The sequence below is a fragment of the Leptidea sinapis genome, chromosome 19 (genome assembly GCF_905404315.1).
Source record: "Leptidea sinapis chromosome 19, ilLepSina1.1, whole genome shotgun sequence".
NCBI lineage: Eukaryota > Metazoa > Arthropoda > Insecta > Lepidoptera > Pieridae > Leptidea > Leptidea sinapis.
In genome coordinates, this window is record NC_066283.1 from 13,782,393 (window position 1) to 13,803,346 (window position 20,954).

Consider the following 20,954-nt stretch of genomic DNA (forward strand, 5'->3'; position numbering starts at 1 on the left):
GTTCTCGAGGGTTCAGAGAATGATTTTGGGATTATTTTTAAATCCAAGGTGGCCGCCGCGCAAAATAATGATTTCAGCAATATGAATATTGTGTCCGAGGTTCTCGAGGGTGCAGAGAACAATTCTGTGATCATTTTTAAAATCCAAGATGGCTGCCGCGCTAAATAATGATTTCAGCAATATGAATATCGTGTCCGAGGTTCTCGATGGTGCAGAAAACGATTTTGTGTTCATTTTTGAAATCCAAGAGTGCTGCCGTACATAATTATGTTTTCAGCAATATGGATATCGTACCCGAGGTTCTCGAGGGTGCAGAGAATGATTTTGGGATCAGTTTTAAATCCAAGATGGCCGCCGCGCAAAATAATGATTTCAGCAATATGAATATCGTGTCCGAGGTTCTCGAGGGTGCAGAGATCAATTCTGTGATCATTTTTAAAATCCAAGATGGCTGTCACGCACACATATGTTTTCAGCAATATGGATATCGCGTCCGAGGTTCTCTAGGGTGCAGAGAACGATTTTGTGATCATATTTGAAATCCAAAATGGCTTCTACACACAATTATGTTTTCAGCAATATGAGTATCGTGTCCGAGGTTTTCGAGGGTGCAGAGAATGATTTTAGGATCATTTTTGAAATCCAAGATGGCCGCCGTGCAAGTTTATGATGACAACATTATGGGTATCGTAATCGAGGTTCTAGAGGGTGCAAAGAATGATTTTGTGATCATATTTGAAATACAAGATGGCCGCCGCACAAAATTATGATTTCAGCAATATGAATATCGTGTCCGAGGTTCTCGAGGGTGCAGAGATCAATTCTGTGATCATTTTTTAAATCCAAGATGGCTGTCACACACACATATGTTTTCAGCAATATGGATATCGTTTCCGAGGTTCTCGAGGGTGCAGAGAACAATTCTGTGATCATTTTTGAAATCCAAGATGGCTGCCACACACAATTATGTTTTCGGCAATATGGATATCGTGTTTGAGTTTCTCCAGGGTGCAGAGAACGATTTTAGGATCATTTTTTAAACGAAGATGGCCGCTACACAAAATTATAATTTTAGCACTACTGATAACTACATTATGGGTATCGTATCCGAGGTTCTCGAGGGTGCAGATAACGATTTTGTGATCAATTTTCAAATTCAAGATGGCTGCCGCTCAAAAGTATGATAACTACATTATGGGTATCGTATCCGAGGTTCTCGTGGGTGCAGAGAATGATTTTGGTACATTTTTAAATCCAAGATGGCCGCCGCGCAAAATAATGATTTCAGCAATATGAATATCGTGTCCGAGGTTCTCGAGGGTGCAGAGATCAATTCTGTGATCATTTTTAAAATCCAAGATGGCTGTCATGCACACATATGTTTTCAGCAATATGGATATCGTGTCCGAGGTTCTCGAGGGTGCAGAGAACGAATTTGTGATCATATTTGAAATCCAAGAGGGCTGCTGCACACAGTTATGTTTTCAGCAATATGGATATCGTGTCCGAGGTTCTCTAGGGTGCAGAGAACGATTTTGTGATGATATTTGAAATCCAAGATTGCTTCTACACACAATTATGTTTTCAGCAATATGAGTATCGTGTCCGAGGTTTTCGAGGGTGCAGAGAATGATTTAAGGATCATATTTGAAATCCAAGATGGCCGCCGTGCAAGTTATGATGACAACATTATGGGTATCGTAATCGAGGTTCTAGAGGGTGCAGAGAACGATTTTGTGATCATATTTGAAATCCAAGCTGGCCGCCGCACAAAATTATGATTTCAGCAATGTGGATATTGTACCCGAGGTTCTCGAGGGTGCAGAGAACAATTTTGTGATCATATTTGAAATCCAAGATGGCCGCCGCACAAAATTATGATTTCAGCAATATGGATATCGTACCTGAGGTTCTCGAGGGTGCAGAGATCAATTCTGTGATCATTTTTGAAATCCAAGATGGCTGCCACATACAATTATGTTTTCAGCAATATGGATATCGTGTTCGAGGTTCTCGAGGATGCAGAGAACGATTTTGGGATCATTTTTGAAATCCAAGAGGGCTGCCGCACACAATTGTGTTTTCAGCAATATGGATATCGTGTCCGAGGTTCTCTAGGGTGCAGAGAACGATTTTGTGATCATATTTGAAATCCAAGATGGCTTCTACACATAATTATGTTTTCAGCAATATGAGTATCGTATCCGAGGTTCTCGAGAGTGCACAGAACGATTTTGTGATCATTTTTTAAATCCAAATTGGCCGCCGCTCAAAATAATGATAACTACATTATGGGTATCGTATCCCAGGTACTCGAGGGTGCAGAGAACGATTTTGTGATCATTTTTCAAATCCAAGATGGCCGCCGCTCAAAAGTATGATAACTACATTATGGGTATCGTGTCCGAGGTTCTCGATGGTGTAGAGAACGATTTTGTGTTCATTTTTTAAATCCAAGAGGGCTGCCGTACATAATTATGTTTTCAGCAATATGGATATCGTGCCCGAGGTTCTCGAGGGTGCAGAGAATGATTTTGTGATCATTTTTGAAATCCAAGATGGCCGCCGCGCAAAATTATGATTTCAGCAATATGGATATCGTGTCCGAGGTTCTCGATGGTGTAGAGAACGATTTTGTGTTCATTTTCTAAATCCAAGAGGGCTGCCGTACATAATTATGTTTTCAGCAATATGGATATCGTGCCCGAGGTTCTCGAGGGTGCAGAGAACGATTTTGTGATCATTTTTGAAATCCAAGATGGCCGCCGCGCAAAATTTTGATGACAACATTATGGGTATCGTATTCGAGGTTCTCGAGGGTGAAGAGGACGAATTTGTGATCATATTTGAAATCCAAGAGGGCTGCCGCACACAATTATGTTTTCAGCAATATGGATATCGTGTTCGAGGTTCTCGAGGGTGCAGAGAACGATTTTAGGATCATTTTTTAAAAAAAGATGGCCGCTACACAGAATTATGATTTTAGCAATATGGATATCGTGTCCGGGGTTCTCAAGGGTGCAGAGAACAATTTTGGGATCATTTTTGAAATCCAAGAGGGCTGCCGCACACAATTATGTTTTCAGCAATATGGATATCGTGTCCGAGGTTCTCTAGGGTGCAGAGAACGATTTTGTGATCATATTTGAAATCCAAGATGGCTTCTACACACAATTATGTTTTCAGCAATATGAGTATCGTATCCGAGGTTCTCGAGAGTGCACAGAACGATTTTGTGATCATTTTTTAAATCCAAGTTGGCCGCCGCTCAAAATAATGATAACTACATTATGGGTATCGTATCCGAGGTTCTCGAGGGTGCAGAGAACGATTTTGTGATCATTTTTCAAATCCAAGATGGCAGCCGCTCAAAAGTATGATAACTACATTATGGGTATTGTATCCGAGGTTCGCGAGGGTGCAGAGAATGATTTTGGGATCATTTTTAAATTCAAGATGGCCGTCGCGCAAAAGTATGATTTCAGCAATATGAATATCGTGTCCGAGGTTCTCGAGGTAGCAGAGAACAATTCTGTGATCAATTTTAAAATCCAAGATGGCTGCCACACACAATTATGTTTTCAGCAATATGGGTATCGTGTCCGAGGTTCTCGAGGGTGCAGAGAACAATTCTGTGATCATTTTTAAAATCCAAGATGGCTGTCACACACAATTATGTTTTCAGCAATATGGATATCGTGTCCGAGGTTCTCGAGGGTGCAGAGAACAATTTTGTGTTCATTTTTGAAATCCAAGAGGGCTGCCGCACACAATTATGTTTTCAGCAATATGGATATCGTGTCCGAGGTTCTCGAGGGTGCAGAGAACAATTTTGGTATCATTTTTTAAAACGAAGATGGCTACCGCACACTTTTATGTTTTCAGCAATATGAATATCGTGTCCGAGGGTCTCGAGGGTACAGAGAATGATTTTGGGAAAATTTTTGAAATCCAAGATGGCCGCCGCGCAAGTTTATGATGACAACATTATTCGTAATCGAGGTTCTCGAGGGTGCAGAGAACGATTTTGTGATCATATTTGAAATCCAAGATGGCTGCCGCACAAAATTATGATTTCAGCAATATGGATATCGTACCTGAGGTTCTCGAGGGTTCAGAGAATGATTTTGGGATTATTTTTAAATCCAAGGTGGCCGCCGCGCAAAATAATGATTTCAGCAATATGAATATTGTGTCCGAGGTTCTCGAAGATGCAGAGAACGATTTTGGGATCATTTTTAAAATCCAAGATGGCCGCCGCGCAAAATAATGATTTCAGCAATATGAATATCGTGTCCGAGGTTCTCGATGGTGCAGAAAACGATTTTGTGTTCATATTTGTAATCCAAGATTGCTGCCGCACACAATTATGTTTTCAGCAATATGGATATCGTGTCCGAGGTTCTCTAGGGTGCAGAGAACGATTTTGTGATCATATTTGATATCCGAGATGGCTTCCACACACAATTATGTTTTCAGCAATATTAGTATCGTATCCGAGGTTCTCGAGAGTGCACAGAACGATTTTGTGATCATATTTTAAATCCAAATTGGCCGCCGCTCAAAATAATGATAACTACATTATGGGTATCGTATCCCAGGTGCTCGAGGGTGCAGAGAACGATTTTGTGATCATTTTTCAAATCCAAGATGGCCGCCGCTCAAAAGTATGATAACTACATTATGGGTATCGTGTCCGAGGTTCTCGATGGTGTAGAGAACGATTTTGTGTTCATTTTTTAAATCCAAGAGGGCTGCCGTACATAATTATGTTTTCAGCAATATGGATATCGTGCCCGAGGTTCTCGAGGGTGCAGAGAATGATTTTGTGATCATTTTTGAAATCCAAGATGGCCGCCGCGCAAAATTATGATTTCAGCAATATGGATATCGTGTCCGAGGTTGTCTAGGGTGCAGAGAACGATTTTGTGATCATATTTGAAATCCAAGATGGCCGCCGCACAAAATTATGTTTTCAGCAATGTGGATATCGTACCCGAGGTTCTCGAGGGGGCAGAGAACAATTCTGTTATCATTTTTGAAATCCAAGAGGGCTGCCGCACACAATTATGTTTTCAGCAATATGGATATCGTGTCCAAGGTTCTCGAGGGTGCAGAGAACAATTTTGGTATTTTTTTTAAAACGAAGATGGCTACCGCACACTTTTATGTTTTCAGCAATATGAATATCGTGTCCGAGGGTCTCGAGGGTACAGAGAATGATTTTGGGAAAATTTTTGAAATCCAAGATGGCCGCCGCGCAAGTTTATGATGACAACATTATTCGTAATCGAGGTTCTCGAGGGTGCAGAGAACGATTTTGTGATCATATTTGAAATCCAAGATGGCTGCCGCACAAAATTATTATTTCAGCAATGTGGATATCGTACCCGAGGTTCTCGAGGGTTCAGAGAATGATTTTGGGATTATTTTTAAATCCAAGGTGGCCGCCGCGCAAAATAATGATTTCAGCAATATGAATATTGTATCCGAGGTTCTCGAGGGTGCAGAGAACAATTCTGTGATCATTTTTAAAATCCAAGATGGCCGCCGCGCAAAATAATGATTTCAGCAATATGAATATCGTGTCCGAGGTTCTCGATGGTGCAGAAAACGATTTTGTGTTCATATTTGTAATCCAAGATTGCTGCCGCACACAATTATGTTTTCAGCAATATGGATATCGTGTCCGAGGTTCTCTAGGGTGCAGAGAACGATTTTGTGATCATATTTGATATCCGAGATGGCTTCCACACACAATTATGTTTTCAGCAATATGAGTATCGTATCCGAGGTTCTCGAGAGTGCACAGAACGATTTTGTGATCATATTTTAAATCCAAGTTGGCCGCCGCTCAAAATAATGATAACTACATTATGGGTATCGTATCCGAGGTTCTCGAGGGTGCAGAGAACGATTTTGTGATCATTTTTCAAATCCAAGATGGCCGCCGCTCAAAAGTATGATAACTACATTATGGGTATCGTATCCGAGGTTCTCGAGGGTGCAGAGAACAATTCTGTGATCATTTTTGAAATCCAAGATGGCTGCCACACACAATTATGTTTTCAGCAATATGGATATCGTGTCCGAGGTTCTCGAGGGTGCAGAGAACGATTTTAGGATCATTTTTTAAACGAAGATGGCCGCTACACAAAATTATGATTTTAGCACTACTGATAACTACATTATGGGTATCGTATCCGAGGTTCTAGAGGGTGCAGATAACGATTTTGTGATCAATTTTCAAATCCAAGATGGCTGCCGCTCAAAAGTATGATAACTACATTATGGGTATCGTATCCGAGGTTCTCGAGGGTGCAGAGAATGATTTTGGGATCATTTTTAAATCCAAGATGGCCGCCGCGCAAAATAATGATTTCAGCAATATGAATATCGTGTCCGAGGTTCTCGAGGGTGCAGAGATCAATTCTGTGATCATTTTTAAAATCCAAGATGGCTGTCACGCACACATATGTTTTCAGCAATATGGATATCGTGTCCGAGGTTCTCGAGGGTGCAGAGAACGAATTTGTGATCATATTTGAAATCCAAGAGGGCTGCTGCACACAGTTATGTTTTCAGCAATATGGATATCGCGTCCGAGGTTCTCTAGGGTGCAGAGAACGATTTTGTGATCATATTTGAAATCCAAGATGGCTTCTACACACAATTATGTTTTCAGCAATATGAGTATCGTGTCCGAGGTTTTCGAGGGTGCAGAGAATGATTTAAGGATCATTTTTGAAATCCAAGATGGCCGCCGTGCAAGTTATGATGACAACATTATGGGTATCGTAATCGAGGTTCTAGAGGGTACAGAGAACGATTTTGTGATCATATTTGAAATCCAAGATGGCCGCCGCACAAAATTATGATTTCAGCATTGTGGATATCGTACCTGAGGTTCTCGAGGGTGCAGAGATCAATTCTGTGATCATTTTTGAAATCCAAGATGGCTGCCACACACAATTATGTTTTCAGCAATATGGATATCGTGTTCGAGGTTCTCGAGGGTGCAGAGAACGATTTTGGGATCATTTTTGAAATCCAAGAGGGCTGCCGCACACAATTGTGTTTTCAGCAATATGGATATCGTGTCCGAGGTTCTCTAGGGTGCAGAGAACGATTTTGTGATCATATTTGAAATCCAAGATGGCTTCTACACATAATTATGTTTTCAGCAATATGAGTATCGTATCCGAGGTTCTCGAGAGTGCACAGAACGATTTTGTGATCATTTTTTAAATCCAAATTGGCCGCCGCTCAAAATAATGATAACTACATTATGGGTATCGTATCCCAGGTTCTTGAGGGTGCAGAGAACGATTTTGTGATCATTTTTCAAATCCAAGATGGCCGCCGCTCAAAAGTATGATAACTACATTATGGGTATCGTGTCCGAGGTTCTCGATGGTGTAGAGAACGATTTTGTGTTAATTTTTTAAATCCAAGAGGGCTGCCGTACATAATTATGTTTTGAGCAATATGGATATCGTGCCCGAGGTTCTCGAGGGTGCAGAGAATGATTTTGTGATCATTTTTGAAATCCAAGATGGCCGCCGCGCAAAATTATGATTTCAGCAATATGGATATCGTGTCCGAGGTTCTCGATGGTGGAGAGAACGATTTTGTGTTCATTTTCTAAATCCAAGAGGGCTGCCGTACATTATTATATTTTCAGCAATATGGATATCGTGCCCGAGGTTCTCGAGGGTGCAGAGAATGATTTTGTGATCATTTTTGAAATCCAAGATGGCCGCCGCGCAAAATTTTGATGACAACATTATGGGTATCGTATTCGAGGTTCTCGAGGGTGCAGAGGACGAATTTGTGATCATATTTGAAATCCAAGAGGGCTGCCGCACACAATTCTGTTTTCAGCAATATGGATATCGTGTTCGAGGTTCTCGAGGGTGCAGAGAACGATTTTAGGATCATTTTTTAAACAAAGATGGCCGCTACACAGAATTATGATTTTAGCAATATGGATATCGTGTCCTGGGTTCTCGAGGGTGCAGAGAACAATTTTGGGATTATTTTGAAATCCAAGATGGCCGCCGCGCAAAATTATGATTTCAGCAATATGGATATCGTGTCCGTGGTTCTCGATGGTGTAGAGAACGATTTTGTGTTCATTTTTTAAATCCAAGAGGGCTGCCGTACATAATTATGTTTTCAGCAATATGGATATCGTACCCGAGGTTCTCGAGGGTGCAGAGAATGATTTTGTGATCATTTTTGAAATCCAAGATGGCCGCCGCGCAAAATTTTGATGACAACATTATGGGTATCGTATTCAAGGTTCTCTAGGGTGCAGAGAACGATTTTGTGATCATATTTGAAATCCAAGATGGCTTCTACACACAATTATGTTTTCAGAAATATGAGTATCGTATCCGAGGTTCTCGAGAGTGCACAGAACGATTTTGTGATCATTTTTTAAATCCAAGTTGGCCGCCGCTCAAAATAATGATAACTACATTATGGGTATCGTATCCGAGGTTCTCGAGGGTGCAGAGAACGATTTTGTGATCATTTTTCAAATCCAAGATGGCAGCCGCTCAAAAGTATGATAACTACATTATGGGTATTGTATCCGAGGATCTCGAGGGTGCAGAGAATGATTTTGGGATCATTTTTAAATTCAAAATGGCCGACGCGCAAAATAATGATTTCAGCAATATGAATATCGTGTCCGAGGTTCTCGAGGGTGCAGAGAACAATTCTGTGATCAATTTTAAAATCCAAGATGGCTGCCACACACAATTATGTTTTCAGCAATATGGGTATCGTGTCCGAGGTTCTCGAGTGTGCAGAGAACAATTCTGTGATCATTTTTAAAATCCAAGATGGCTGTCACACACAATTATGTTTTCAGCAATATGGATATCGTGTCCGAGGTTCTCGAGGGTGCAGAGAAAAATTTTGTGTTCATTTTTGAAATCCAAGAGGGCTGCCGCACACAATTATGTTTTCAGCAATATGGATATCGTGTCCGAGGTTGTCTAGGGTGCAGAGAACGATTTTGTGATCATATTTGAAATCCAAGATGGCCGCCGCACAAAATTATGTTTTCAGCAATGTGGATATCGTACCCGAGGTTCTCGAGGGGGCAGAGAACAATTCTGTTATCATTTTTGAAATCCAAGAGGGCTGCCGCACACAATTATGTTTTCAGCAATATGGATATCGTGTCCAAGGTTCTCGAGGGTGCAGAGAACAATTTTGGTATCATTTTTTAAAACGAAGATGGCTACCGCACAAAATTATGATTTCAGCAATGTGGATATCGTACCCGAGGTTCTCGAGGGTTCAGAGAATGATTTTGGGATTATTTTTAAATCCAAGGTGGCCGCCGCGCAAAATAATTATTTCAGCAATATGAATATTGTGTCCGAGGTTCTCGAGAGTGCAGAGAACAATTCTGTGATCATTTTTAAAATCCAAGATGGCTGCCGCGCTAAATAATGATTTCAGCAATATGAATATCGTGTCCGAGGTTCTCGATGGTGCAGAAAACGATTTTGTGTTCATTTTTGAAATCCAAGAGTGCTGCCGTACATAATTATGTTTTCAGCAATATGGATATCGTACCCGAGGTTCTCGAGGGTGCAGAGAATGATTTTGGGATCAGTTTTAAATCCAAGATGGCCGCCGCGCAAAATAATGATTTCAGCAATATGAATATCGTGTCCGAGGTTCTCGAGGGTGCAGAGATCAATTCTGTGATCATTTTTAAAATCCAAGATGGCTGTCACGCACACATATGTTTTCAGCAATATGGATATCGCGTCCGAGGTTCTCTAGGGTGCAGAGAACGATTTTGTGATCATATTTGAAATCCAAGATGGCTTCTACACACAATTATGTTTTCAGCAATATGAGTATCGTGTCCGAGGTTTTCGAGGGTGCAGAGAATGATTTTAGGATCATTTTTGAAATCCAAGATGGCCGCCGTGCAAGTTTATGATGACAACATTATGGGTATCGTAATCGAGGTTCTAGAGGGTGCAAAGAATGATTTTGTGATCATATTTGAAATACAAGATGGCCGCCGCACAAAATTATGATTTCAGCAATATGAATATCGTGTCCGAGGTTCTCGAGGGTGCAGAGATCAATTCTGTGATCATTTTTTAAATCCAAGATGGCTGTCACACACACATATGTTTTCAGCAATATGGATATCGTTTCCGAGGTTCTCGAGGGTGCAGAGAACAATTCTGTGATCATTTTTGAAATCCAAGATGGCTGCCACACACAATTATGTTTTCGGCAATATGGATATCGTGTTTGAGGTTCTCCAGGGTGCAGAGAACGATTTTAGGATCATTTTTTAAACGAAGATGGCCGCTACACAAAATTATAATTTTAGCACTACTGATAACTACATTATGGGTATCGTATCCGAGGTTCTCGAGGGTGCAGATAACGATTTTGTGATCAATTTTCAAATTCAAGATGGCTGCCGCTCAAAAGTATGATAACTACATTATGGGTATCGTATCCGAGGTTCTCGTGGGTGCAGAGAATGATTTTGGTACATTTTTAAATCCAAGATGGCCGCCGCGCAAAATAATGATTTCAGCAATATGAATATCGTGTCCGAGGTTCTCGAGGGTGCAGAGATCAATTCTGTGATCATTTTTAAAATCCAAGATGGCTGTCATGCACACATATGTTTTCAGCAATATGGATATCGTGTCCGAGGTTCTCGAGGGTGCAGAGAACGAATTTGTGATCATATTTGAAATCCAAGAGGGCTGCTGCACACAGTTATGTTTTCAGCAATATGGATATCGTGTCCGAGGTTCTCTAGTGTGCAGAGAACGATTTTGTGATGATATTTGAAATCCAAGATTGCTTCTACACACAATTATGTTTTCAGCAATATGAGTATCGTGTCCGAGGTTTTCGAGGGTGCAGAGAATGATTTAAGGATCATATTTGAAATCCAAGATGGCCGCCGTGCAAGTTATGATGACAACATTATGGGTATCGTAATCGAGGTTCTAGAGGGTGCAGAGAACGATTTTGTGATCATATTTGAAATCCAAGCTGGCCGCCGCACAAAATTATGATTTCAGCAATGTGGATATTGTACCCGAGGTTCTCGAGGGTGCAGAGAACAATTTTGTGATCATATTTGAAATCCAAGATGGCCGCCGCACAAAATTATGATTTCAGCAATATGGATATCGTACCTGAGGTTCTCGAGGGTGCAGAGATCAATTCTGTGATCATTTTTGAAATCCAAGATGGCTGCCACATACAATTATGTTTTCAGCAATATGGATATCGTGTTCGAGGTTCTCGAGAATGCAGAGAACGATTTTGGGATCATTTTTGAAATCCAAGAGGGCTGCCGCACACAATTGTGTTTTCAGCAATATGGATATCGTGTCCGAGGTTCTCTAGGGTGCAGAGAACGATTTTGTGATCATATTTGAAATCCAAGATGGCTTCTACACATAATTATGTTTTCAGCAATATGAGTATCGTATCCGAGGTTCTCGAGAGTGCACAGAACGATTTTGTGATCATTTTTTAAATCCAAATTGGCCGCCGCTCAAAATAATGATAACTACATTATGGGTATCGTATCCCAGGTACTCGAGGGTGCAGAGAACGATTTTGTGATCATTTTTCAAATCCAAGATGGCCGCCGCTCAAAAGTATGATAACTACATTATGGGTATCGTGTCCGAGGTTCTCGATGGTGTAGAGAACGATTTTGTGTTCATTTTTTAAATCCAAGAGGGCTGCCGTACATAATTGTGTTTTCAGCAATATGGATATCGTGCCCGAGGTTCTCGAGGGTGCAGAGAATGATTTTGTGATCATTTTTGAAATCCAAGATGGCCGCCGCACAAAATTATGATTTCAGCAATATGGATATCGTGTCCGAGGTTCTCGATGGTGTAGAGAACGATTTTGTGTTCATTTTCTAAATCCAAGAGGGCTGCCGTACATAATTATGTTTTCAGCAATATGGATATCGTGCCCGAGGTTCTCGAGGGTGCAGAGAATGATTTTGTGATCATTTTTGAAATCCAAGATGGCCGCCGCGCAAAATTTTGATGACAACATTATGGGTATCGTATTCGAGGTTCTCGAGGGTGAAGAGGACGAATTTGTGATCATATTTGAAATCCAAGAGGGCTGCCGCACACAATTATGTTTTCAGCAATATGGATATCGTGTTCGAGGTTCTCGAGGGTGCAGAGAACGATTTTAGGATCATTTTTTAAAAAAAGATGGCCGCTACACAGAATTATGATTTTAGCAATATGGATATCGTGTCCGGGGTTCTCAAGGGTGCAGAGAACAATTTTGGGATCATTTTTGAAATCCAAGAGGGCTGCCCCACACAATTATGTTTTCAGCAATATGGATATCGTGTCCGAGGTTCTCTAGGGTGCAGAGAACGATTTTGTGATCATATTTGAAATCCAAGATGGCTTCTACACACAATTATGTTTTCAGCAATATGAGTATCGTATCCGAGGTTCTCGAGAGTGCACAGAACGATTTTGTGATCATTTTTTAAATCCAAGTTGGCCGCCGCTCAAAATAATGATAACTACATTATGGGTATCGTATCCGAGGTTCTCGAGGGTGCAGAGAACGATTTTGTGATCATTTTTCAAATCCAAGATGGCAGCCGCTCAAAAGTATGATAACTACATTATGGGTATTGTATCCGAGGTTCTCGAGGGTGCAGAGAATGATTTTGGGATCATTTTTAAATTCAAGATGGCCGTCGCGCAAAAGTATGATTTCAGCAATATGAATATCGTGTCCGAGGTTCTCGAGGTAGCAGAGAACAATTCTGTGATCAATTTTAAAATCCAAGATGGCTGCCACACACAATTATGTTTTCAGCAATATGGGTATCGTGTCCGAGGTTCTCGAGGGTGCAGAGAACAATTCTGTGATCATTTTTGAAATCCAAGATGGCTGTCACACACAATTATGTTTTCAGCAATATGGATATCGTGTCCGAGGTTCTCGAGGGTGCAGAGAACAATTTTGTGTTCATTTTTGAAATCCAAGAGGGCTGTCGCACACAATTATGTTTTCAGCAAAATGGATATCGTGTCCGAGGTTCTCGAGGGTGCAAAGAACAATTATGGGATCATTTTTTAAAACGAAGATGGCTACCGCACACTTTTATGTTTTCAGCAATATGAATATCGTGTCCGAGGGTCTCGAGGGTACAGAGAATGATTTTGGGAAAATTTTTGAAATCCAAGATGGCCGCCGCGCAAGTTTATGATGACAACATTATTCGTAATCGAGGTTCTCGAGGGTGCAGAGAACGATTTTGTGATCATATTTGAAATCCAAGATGGCTGCCGCACAAAATTATGATTTCAGCAATGTGGATATCGTACCCGAGGTTCTCGAGGGTTCAGAGAATGATTTTGGGATTATTTTTAAATCCAAGGTGGCCGCCGCGCAAAATAATGATTTCAGCAATATGAATATTGTGTCCGAGGTTCTCGAGGGTGCAGAGAACAATTCTGTGATCATTTTTAAAATCCAAGATGGCCGCCGCGCAAAATAATGATTTCAGCAATATGAATATCGTGTCCGAGGTTCTCGATGGTGCAGAAAACGATTTTGTGTTCATATTTGTAATCCAAGATTGCTGCCGCACACAATTATGTTTTCAGCAATATGGATATCGTGTCCGAGGTTCTCTAGGGTGCAGAGAACGATTTTGTGATCATATTTGATATCCGAGATGGCTTCCACACACAATTATGTTTTCAGCAATATTAGTATCGTATCCGAGGTTCTCGAGAGTGCACAGAACGATTTTGTGATCATATTTTAAATCCAAGTTGGCCGCCGCTCAAAATAATGATAACTACATTATGGGTATCGTATCCGAGGTTCTCGAGGGTGCAGAGAACGATTTTGTGATCATTTTTCAAATCCAAGATGGCCGCCGCTCAAAAGTATGATAACTACATTATGGGTATCGTATCCGAGGTTCTCGAGGGTGCAGAGAATGATATTGGAATTATTTTTAAATTCAAGATGGCCGACGCGCAATATAATGATTTCAGCAATATGGATATGGTACCCGAGGTTCTAAAGGGTGCAGAGAACGATTTTGTGATCATATTTGAAATTCAAGATGGCCGCCGCACATAATTATGATTTCAGCAATATGGATATCGTGTCCGAGGTTCTCGAGGGCGCAGAGAACGATTTTAGGATCATTTTTGGAAACGAAGATGGCCACCGTACAAAATTATGATTACAACACTATGGGTATCTTAACCGAGGTTTTCGAGGATGCAGAGAACAATTTTGGGATCATTTTTAAATCCTTGTGGGCCGCTTCGCAAAATTATGAATTCAGTAATATTGATATGGTCTCCGAGGTTCTTGAGGGTGCAGAGAACGATTTTGGGATCATTTTTGAAAACCAAGATGGCCACCACACAAAATTATGACTTCAACATTTTGGGTCTCGTATGCAAGGTTCTCGAGGGTGCAGAGAATGATTTTTGGATCATTTTTGAAAACGAAGATGGCCGCCGCGCAAATTTATGATGACAACATTATGGGTATCGTATTCGAGGTTCTCGAGGGTGCAGAGAACGATTTTCTGATCATATTTGAAATCCAAGATGGCCGCCGCACAAAATTATAATTTCAATTATATGGATATCGTGTCCGAGGATCTCGAGGGTGCAGAGAACAATTTTGGGATCATTTTTAAATCCAAGAATGCCGCCGCGCAAAATATTGATTTCAGCAATATGAATATCGTGTCCGAGGTTCTCGAGGGTGCAGAGAACAATTCTGTGATCATTTTTGAAATCCAAGAGGGCTGCCGCACACAATTATGTTTTCAGCAATATGGATATCGTGTCCAAGGTTCTCGAGGTTGCAGAGAACGATTTTGTGATTAATTTAGAAATCCAAGGTGGCTGCCGCACACAATTATGTTTTCAGCAATATGAATGTCGTGTCCGAGATCCTCGAGGGTGCAGAGAATGATTTTGGGATCATTTTTGAAATCCAAGATGGCCGCCGCGCAAAATTATGATGACAACATTATGGGTATCGTAATCGAGGTTCTAGAGGGTGCAGAGAACGATTTTGTGATCATATTTGAAATCCAAGATGGCCGCCGCACAAAATTATGATTTCAGCAATGTGGATATTGTACCCGAGGTTCTCGTGGGTGCAGAGAACAAGTTTGTGATCATATTTGAAATCCAAGATGGCCGCCACACAAAATTATGATTTCAGCAATATGGATATCGTACCCGAGGTTCTCGAGGGTGCAGAGTACGATTTGGTGATCATTTTTCGAATCCAAGATGGCCTCCGTTCAAAAGTATGATTTCAACATTTTGGGTCTCGTATCCAAGGTTCTCGAGGGTGCAGAGAATGATTGTGGGTTCATTTTTGAAATCCAAGATGGCCACCGCACAATATTATGATTTCAGCAATATGGATATCGTGAACGAGACTCTCGAGGGTGCAGAGAATTATTTTTGGATCATTTTTGAAAACTTAGATGGCCGCCGCGCAAATTTATGATGACAACATTATGGGTATCGTATTCGAGGTTCTCGAGGGTGCAGAGCACAATTTTCTGATCATATTTGAAATCCAAGATGGCCGCCGCACAAAATTATAATTTCAGTTATATGGATATCGTGTCCGAGGATCTCGAGGGTGCAGAGAACAATTTTGGGATCATTTTTAAATCCAAGAATGCCGCCGCGCAAAATAATGATTTCAGCAATATGAATATCGTGTCCGAGGTTCTGGAGGGTGCAGAGAACAATTCTGTGATCATTTTTGAAATCCAAGAGGGTTGCCGCACACAATTATGTTTTCAGCAATATGGATATCGTGTCCAAAGTTCTCGAGGGTGCAGAGAACGATTTTGTGATTAATTTAGAAATCCAAGATGGCTGCCGCACACAATTATGTTTTCAGCAATATGAATATCGTGTCCGAGGTCCTCGAGGGTGCAGAGAATGATTTTGGGATCATTTTTGATATCCAAGATGGCCGCCGCGCAAAATTATGATGACAACATTATGGGTATCGTAATCGAGGTTCTCGAGGGTGCAGAGAACGATTTTGTGATCATATTTGAAATCCAAGATGGCCGCCGCACAAAATTATGATATCAACAATGTGGATATCGTGTCCGGGGTCCTCGAGGGTGCAGAGAACAATTCTGTGATTAATTTTGAAATCCAAGATGGCTGCCACACACAATTATCTTTTCAGCAATAAGAATATTATATGAGGTTTTCGAGGGTGCAGAGAATGATTTTGGGATCATTTTTGAAATCCAAGATGGCTGCCGTACAAGTTTATGATGACAACATTATGGGTATCGTAATCGAGGTTCTAGAGGGTGCAGAGAACGATTTTGTGATCATATTTGAAATCCAAGATGGCCGCCGCACAAAATTATGATTTCAGCAATATGGATATCGTACCCGAGGTTCTCGAGGGTGCAGAGTACGATTTGGTGATCATTTTTCGAATCCAAGATGGCCTCCGCTCAAAAGTATGATAAATTCATTATGGGTATCGTATCCGATGTTCTCGAGGGTGCAGAGAACGATTCTGTGATCATTTTTGAAATCCAAGATGGCTGCCCTATACAATTATGTTTTCAGCACTATGAGTATCGTATCCGAGGTTCTCGAGAGTGCACAGAACGATTTTGTGATCATTTTTTAAATCCAAGTTTGCCGTCGCTCAAAATAATGATTTCAGCAATATGAATATCGTGTCCGAGGTTCTCGAGGTTGCAGAGATCAATTCTGTGATCATTTTTAAAATCCAAGATGGCTGTCACACACACATATGTTTTCAGCAATATGGATATCGTGTCCGAGGTTCTCGAGGGTGCAGAGAACGATTCTGTGATCATTTTTGAAATCAAAGATGGCTGCCACACACAATTATGTTTTCAGCAATATGGATACCATGTTTGAGGTTCTCGAGGGTGCAGAGAACGATTTTAGGATCATGTTTTAAACGAAGATGGCCGCTACACAAAATTATGATTTTAGCACTACTGATAACTACATTATGGGTATCGTGGCCGAGGTTCTCGAGGGTGCAGATAACGATTTTGTGATCAATTTTCAAATCCAAGATGGCTGCCGCTCAAAAGTATGATAACTACATTATGGGTATCGTATCCGAGGTTCTCGAGGGTGCAGAGAATGATTTTGGGATCATTTTTAAATCCAAGATGGCCGCCTCGCAAAATAATGTTTTCAGCAATATGAATTTCGTGTCCGAGGATCTCGAGGGTGCAGAGATCAATTCTGTGATCATTTTGAAAATCCAAGATGGCTGTCACACACACATATGTTTTCAGCAATATGGATATCGTGTCCGAGGTTCTCGAGGGTGCAGTAAACGATTTTGTGATCATATTTAAATTCAAGATGGCCGCCGCACAAAATTATGATTTCAGCAATATGGATATCGTGTCCGACGTTCTCGAGGGTGCAGAAAAATATTCTGTGATCATTTTTGAAATCCAAGATCGCTGCCGCACACAATAATGTTTTCAGCAATATGAGTATCGTATCCGAGGTTCTCGAGAGTGCACAGAACGATTTTGTGATCATTTTTTAAATCCAAGTTTGCCGTCGCTCAAAATTATGATAACTACATTATGGGAATCGTAACCGAGGTTCTCGAGGGTGCAGAGAACGATTCTGAGATCATTTTTAAAATCCAAGATGGCTGCCACACACAACTATGTTTTCAGCAATATGGATATCGTGTCCGAGGTTCTCGAGGGTGCAGAGAACGATTTTGTGACCATTTTTTAAATCTTGGATTTCAAAAATGATCACAGAATTGTTCTCTGCACCCTCGAGAACCTCGGACACGATATCCATATTGCTGAAAACATAATTGTGTGTGGCAGCCATCTTGGATTTTAAAATAATCCCAAAATCGTCCTCTGCACCCTCGTGAACCTCGGACACGATATCCATATTGCTGAAAACATAATTGTGTGTGGCAGCCATCTTGGATTTTGAAAATGATCACAGAATTGTTCTCTGCACCCTCGAGAACCTCGGACACGATATCCATATTGCTGAAAACATAATTGTGTGTGGCAGCCATCTTGGATTTTAAAAATGATCACAGAATTGTTCTCTGCACCCTCGAGAACCTCGGACACGAATTTCATATTGCTGAAATCATTATTTTGCGCGTCGGCCATCTTGGATTTGAAAAATTATCACAAAATCGTTCTCAGCACCCTCGAGAACCTAGGATACGATACCCATAATGTAGTTATCATACTTTTGAGCGGCGGCCATCTTGGATTTGAAAAATGATCACAAAATTGTTTTCTGCACCCTCGAGAACCTCGGACACGATATCAATATTGCAGAAAACATAATTTTGTGCGGCGGCCATCTTGGATTTAAAAATGATCCCAAAATTGTTTTCTGCACCCTCGAGAACCTCGGACACGATATCCATATTGCTAAAAACATAATTTTGTGCGGCGGCCATCTTGGATTAGAAAAATGATCACAAAATCGTTCTCAGCACCCTCGAGAACCTCGGATACGATACCCATAATGTAGTTATAATAATTTAGAGCGGCGGCCATCTTGGATTTCAAAAATGATCACAAAATCGTTTTCTGCACCCTCGAGAACCTCGGACACGATATACATATTGCTGAAAACATAATTGTTTGCGGCAGCCCTCTTGGATTTCAAAAATGATCATAGAATTGTTCTCGGCACCCTCGAGAACCTCGGACACGATATCCATATTGCTAAAATCAAAATTTTGTGCGTGCGGCCATCATGGATTTAAAAAATAATCACCAAACCGTTCTCTGCACCCTCGAGAACCTCGGGTACAATATCCACATTGATGAAATCATAATTTTGTGCGGCGGCCATCTTGGATTAGAAAAATGATTACTTAATCGTTCTCAGCACCCTCGAGAACCTAGGATACGATACCCATAATCTAGTTATCATACTTTTAAGCGGCGGCCATCTCGGATTTAAAAATGATACCAAAATTGTTTCCTGCACCCTCGAGAACCACGGACACGATATCCATATTGCTGAAAACATAATTTTGTGCGGCGGCCATCTTTGATTAGAAAAATGATCACAAAATCGTTCTCAGCACCCTCGAGAACCTCGGATACGATACCCATACTGTAGTTATCATACTTTTAAGCGGCGGCTATCTTCGATTTGAAAAATGATCTCAAAACCGATCTCTGCACCCTCGAGAACCTCGGATACGATACCCATAAGGTACTTATCATAATTTTGAGCGGCGGCCATCTTGGATTTCAAAAATGATCACAAAATCGTTCTGTGCACTCTCGAGAACCTCGGATACGATACCCATATTTTTGTGATCATAATCTAGCACGGCGGCCATCTCGGATTTAAAAATGAGCCCAAAAATTGTTTTCTGCACCCTCGAGAACCTCGGACACGATATCCATATTTTTAAAATCAAAATTTTGTGCGGCGGCCATCTTAGATTTGAAAAATGATCACCGAATCGTTCTCTGCATCCTCGAAAACCTCGGATACGATACCCATAATCTAGTTATCATACTTTTGAGCGGCGGCCATCTCGGATTTCTAAAATTATCGCAGAATTGTTCTCTGCACCCTCGAGAACCTCGGACACGATATCCATATTGCTGAAAACATAATTTTGTGCGGCGGCCATCTTGGATTAGAAAAATGATCACAAAATTGTTTTCTGCACCCTCGAGAACCTCGGACACGATATCCATATTGCTGAAAACATAATGGTTTGCGGCAGCCCTCTTGGATTTCTAAAATGGTCGCACAATTGATCTCTGCACCCTCGAGAACCTCGGACACGATATCCATATTGCTGAAAACATAATTTTGTGCGGCGGCCATCTTGGATTAGAAAAATGATCACAAAATTGTTTTCTGCACCCTCGATAACCTCGGACACGATATCAATATTGCAGAAAACATAATTTTGTTCGGCGGCCATCTTGGATTTAAAAATGATCCCAAAATTGTTTTCTGCACCCTCGAGAACCTCGGACACGATGTACATATTGCTGAAAACATAATTGTTTGCGGCAGCCCTCTTGGATTTCAAAAATGATCATAGAATTGTTCTCGGCACCCTCGAGAACCTCGGACACGATATCCATATTGCTAAAATCAAAATTTTGTGCGGCGGCCATCATGGATTTAAAAAATAATCACCAAATCGTTCTCTGCACCCTCGAGAACCTCGGGTACGATATCCATATTGATGAAATCATAATTTTGTGCGGCGGCCATCTTGGATTAGAAAAATGATAACTAAATCGTTCTCAGCACCCTCAAGAACCTAGGATACGATACCCATAATCTAGTTATCATACTTTTAAGCGGCGGCCATCTCGGATTTAAAAATGATCCCAAAATTGTTTCCTGCACCCTCGAGAACCACGGACACGATATCCATATTGCTGAAAACATAATTTTGTGCGGCGGCCATCTTGGATTAGAAAAATGATCACAAAATCGTTCTCAGCACCCTCGAGAACCTCGGATACGATACCCATAATGTAGTTATCATACTTTTAAGCGGCGGCTATCTTCGATTTGAAAAATGGTATCAAAATCGATCTCTGCACCCTCGAGAACCTCGGATACGATATCCATATTACTGAAAATATAATTTTGTGCGGCGGCCATCCTTGATTTAAAAATGATCCCAAAATTGTTTTCTGCACCCTCGAGAGCCTCGGACACGATACCCATAGTGCTGAAAACATAATTTTGTGCGGCGGCCATCTTGGATAAGAAAAATGATCACAAAATCGTTCTCAGCACCCTCGAGAACCTCGGATACGATACCCATATTTTTGTGATCATAATCTTGCACGGCGGCCATCTTGA